Source organism: Wasmannia auropunctata, unplaced genomic scaffold (assembly GCF_000956235.1).
Source record: "Wasmannia auropunctata unplaced genomic scaffold, wasmannia.A_1.0 LD336111.1, whole genome shotgun sequence".
Lineage (NCBI taxonomy): Eukaryota > Metazoa > Arthropoda > Insecta > Hymenoptera > Formicidae > Wasmannia > Wasmannia auropunctata.
In genome coordinates, this window is record NW_012026779.1 from 351232 (window position 1) to 356557 (window position 5326).

Genomic DNA, 5326 nt, shown 5'->3' on the forward strand with positions numbered 1-5326 from the left:
TCCTTTTGAGCTACGATTGAAAGCGTAGAAAAAAAGATATCCACTGAACTGTAATTTGTGGTAATTCGTACGCTCGGCTGAGATAAAGACAGCAAAAATTACGTTTGGCAGTAGTGCTGGATTTTTCAAGAGATGGCACTTCAATAAGTTAGACATATATAAGGAATTCCACGTGTTTGAGTGAGACAGAAGATATTGTAAGTTCATTTAGAGATACCACTGACACTGAAGAGTCTGCTTTATCGACCTCGTACAAATTTTTCCGATCTTTCAGCACCGCCTTAAGAAATGAGTCAGCCGAGTCAGCGCGAATATTCGTGAGTCGACAGAAGTAAGAACGTAATTGATAAAAATAATGTACAATGGATGAAAAATTTTAAGACTTTACATGAAATTTCAACATCAGGTAAAATTATGTCGAAATAATTATCTAAGTTGAAAAAGTCACAAGTTAGGTTAAATCTCTTTTTCAACTTGGAAAATCTCTATTTCTACATAACTTTACTTGATGTTAAATTTTCTCATACAACATCTGCATTCAAGATACAGTTCACATTGACGGAAAACTCAAATCAAGATGTTAAAATCTTCTCTAGTAATGCCTTTAGAAAATTTTGTAATTTCGTCTGGACGTTTACAAATACTTGTAAATACAATTTCAAAAGACAAACATCTTTTAACTCAAAGTAACTTGTCATCTGAAGATAAAATGAACTTTAGATCTGTTGTCAAAATTTGTAATCCGAAAATTTGGAGTTTGTTAGAGAAACATGTTCCAGGAAGTGAAGGTACTCGAGTCTATTTGAAAATTATGTTACTAACTCTTATTTATCCATGTCATTAACTGTTTAAGATAGAATTTATTACATTTGGCACAGTGTATTTTTTCTACGACTGTAGAGAGCCTAGTTAAATTCTGTACCTGAATATTCATTGATAAATAATTGCATCACAGCAAATGCATACTTATGTATCAAATTTAATGCCCATTTATTAAATGCAATCTTTTGATGTATTGAAACGAAATCGTTAACTTTTTTTTATCTTGGTAGTATGATAGTCAACAATGTGAAAGTTTTTTTTCGAAATTTAAGATCAACAACTACATGTTCCACTGTCGTTAATTGTAATCTTTTAGGTGCAATCCACAGAATTCAACGAATACAATTACAAGCTGATATTTTTGTCATGGACTTCAATTTTAAAGGAGAAAACATTATTTTCCTACGTTACTAGACATTTAAATTCATCATTAATTTAAATTCATATGAAGTTCAAGATAAAGACATATTACCTCCCTCAGTCAGTTTATACAAAAATTGCACGCTCCCGAGTTACTCTAGAATTAAAGATATACTTTATCGTGCTAAACAGGACTTTCATATAATTTGTATGCTAGACTTGAAGGTTGGCATTTAAAAAGCAGACAATATTCAAATCAGGAATGTAAATAACATAATCGATGGGCATGTTTTCAATGAAGAAAATAATTTGGATTGCGAAATTTTTCAGAAATGTCGACAATCAATGTCACTCAGCAGATTGAAGCTGAAGATGAAGAAGAATGTAATACTGAAGTACTTCAAGATTTAACAGTTTTATCAAATATAACGGGAGCATTAGAATTGCAAGCTTATACAGATGCTCATTTAAATCTTCATCCAAAAAGTCCGTTCACTGTTGTAAAAGATTTCCAAGGGAAGGAGTATGTTGTACTGAAATCCTCGATATATTAGTTACTTAACGCAAAGGTAACGAAATTAAGCAGTGACTGTTTGCAAAGAGTAAAAAACTCTGGATACGAAAAAAATGTACGATCTACTACAACTCGCAATTGTAACTATACAATTATTTCTGAAGAAGTAAGTGTCGAAGACTGGTGTCTAATTCAAACAGATGATGGCTGTTTAATAGGTCTCGTGTTAAGCTTTGCATATATGACCGGTCAAACTTGGAGAAGTATTGAATACTCTAATAATTTTGCTAAAGTTAGCGGTAATAAGAAGCAGATTGGAGTATTATGTCACTGGTTTGATGTGGACAATAATAGTAATTTAATTTTACTTAAATTAGCTGTGCACGGATATTTACCGATCAGAGCAATATAAACTTACGCTTCCATCTCCAATATTCACGAAAACGGAGTAACTTTAAGTAATGATATTTATATCAAAATAAAAAATAAACTTAAAAATAGGCTTCCTATTAAAATTTGAATACTTTTAACAAGAAATTTTCAAAAAATTTTTGTTTTAATTAACAAGAAATGAATCGATATTTTATTTAGAAACATTACAGATATTCGAATGCAATCTAATATATCTTGTATTAGTTGCTTCTTATTTTTACGTTACAATTTTAAGTTATGGTTTAAGTTGCGCATAGAACTATTTTATTTTCTAGTTTATTCCCGTATGTTACCTATTACGTATGATTTGTAACTGTGTTGGAGATATATGTGCAATAGTACTCATGTGCAAATATGTTTTATAAAAACTGTGATGTAAATTAAATACTTCTGTTCTGTTAAATACTTACTTCTACTTCTGTTTATTTTTATAAACAGAATTTAACATAATAAGAACGTTTGTACATTGTGTACTTAAAAATGTAAGTCCGAGTTTGTACGTTCATTAAATAAGCTCAAAATAGCGAAAATAATATAAAATAGTGCGAGAAATCAGTAAAACAAATAAAAATAAGGAAGGAGTCAAACCGAGTTAGTGCGAGTCGAGTGTCATTAATCGTCGCCGCTCGCAGTAGTGCGTATACTGTTAACTGTATGAAATTATATAGTTAACGCTCTTAAAATGCGTAGTCTGGCGTTTCAGTATTTAACAAGAGAAATGATACTTTAACGTTGGAATCGCTTGAAATCGATTGCAATAATTTCCAGAATCATTTGCTAATGTTTTGTTTGACTCAAGAATGAAACGCTCCTCGGTCTAAACTGTGCATATCCATTATGATAAAACAATATACAGGGTGTAACTTAAAAAGCGACCACTAATTATATAGTGCTATTCCTGATCAAAAATTGAGTCGAAAAGTTCTGAGTCATTTTTTTCTGCAATTTTCAATTAAGCAGTTATTCCCGAGTTAAATTAATCCAATCGACACCGTTCTTTAGACGGGCGCATTAGTCTGCGCGCGTAGTGTGTGCGTGAGCGCCACGCCGCTACGTCGCTATGTTATCAGCGCTATGTTCACGCACACTACTACGCGCACGGACTGATGTGCGCCCGTCTAAAGAACGGCATCGATTGGATTAATTTAACTCGGGAATAACTGCTTAATTAAAAATTGTAGAAAAAAATGGCTCAGAACTTTTTGACTTAATTTTTGATCAGGAATAAAACTGTATAATTAGTGGTCGTTATTTAAGTTACACCCTGTATATAAATAATAAAATTAATAATGTCATGGAGAGTACGGTTTATGAAGAAGTTAAAAAAAGAGAATTTGTAATATAATGAATAAATTGATATAAGAATTTTTACGCACCAAGTCCTGTGTGTTGACTCGTAGTCGCCTTTTTATTGATTTGTATTATTTTAAAATTAAGAGTCAGATATTTTAGATTGTAATTTTGTTAAATAAAACTCTATCGCGTACATATAGTGGCGCTACCGTATACTGTACGCAGATGAGTGATTTTAATAGTACACTGCAACGATTTGTGAAAGATGCCATTAAGGCTTTCGCGAATATTTTTTTAAAAAGTACTAAAAGATTTAAGGATTTTTTTCGTATCTTTAGCTATTGTTTAATGTTTCGTGAACAGTGCTGTTCACTTCATCAGGGTGAGAAACAACCTATAATACTGAGTAGCTCCTCCGAAGGAGTCCTTATACAGAGAGTCCCATTTTATATTTAACAATCAAATATTCGGAAATTGCGAGGTTTGAGAGAAAAATATTTCAAATAAAAGTTGTAGAATTTCAAGGAAAACATAAAATGATAACATTGGTTTGACCCTGAGTGGCATCGTCAAGGTAAAGACACGGTCACTTTAAATTTTTTAAATGAAAACATCCATTTTTCATTGCATATTCTTGTAATTTATTTTGAGAGCTTTCCAAAACACATAGATTAAATCTTTTTTGGTTAAGTAAATCTCGAGTTATAAAGCTTGAAAGTTACAGTACCACCGGCATTAGTATTATCTAAGGTGTCCAAACAATGGCTGAAACCTTTTAAATGTTGTTCAGGATCATAAGCTTGACAACATGTGTCAAAGCCATTGGAGATTGTTTCTCTTATTTTCATTTCTGAAAAATATTTTTATTTTTTGAAAAAAGAGAAACATTCTCCAATAATCATGACTTTGACACATGTTGTCAAGCTCATAATCCTGAACAACATTAAAAAGGTTTCAGCCATTGCTCGGACAGCTTAGATAATGCTAATGCCGGTGGTACTGTAACTTTCAAGTTTTATAACTCGAGATTTACTTAACCAAAAAACATTTTATCTAGTGTTTTGGAAAGCTTTCAAAATAAGCTACAAGAATATGTAACAAAAAATTGGGGGTCCCATTTAAAAAATTCAAAGTGACCTTGTCCTAACCTTGACGACGCTACTCAGGGTCAAACCAATGTTATCATTTTATGTCCCTCTTAAAACCCTACAATTTTTGTCTGAACATTTTTCTCTCAAATCTTGCGATTTCCAAATATTTGACTGTCAAATATAAAATGGTACACTCTGTATATTCGCTGTTTAGTGAAAGGAAAAAGGAGAAAAGAACAAAAAAGAGGAGGAAAGGTAATTATTGAAAATAGGGGAGTCACCTCCGATGACCTTGACCTTGACATATGTTGTCAAGGTCATGATCCTGAGTGACCTTCACAAGGTTTTGTTCGGCGATCGTTTTTTGTTAAAAAGTTTTCCCTTCTCCTTAGTACTTACTACTTTCAATGTGAAAGACGTAATATTTTCTGCGACTTTGCAATCAAAATAGCACGTCTCTTTAATGTATAGTACACACAAAGCTTAATAGAATAGCTTAATAAAATCGTCTTAAAACAATGTCCTTAAAATGTCATATATTGGCACATAAGACTTTTTTCTGACAATTTTATCAATGTCTGGAAAAAATACATTCTAAATATTCTTTGGGCAACAATAACTTTATTATAAAGTATTCCAGAACAGATTAAAACCAGCCGTAAATTATTAAGTAAAGAAGATGCTCTGCAGTTCGACAATTCCGATTCCATAGAATTTAACGCAAAAACAGTTCAACTGACAGACTGTAAAATTTTTTCTTATCCAATTCATAATCTTGATTTGCGTCCAATGATTATCATTTTTTCTAAAATCT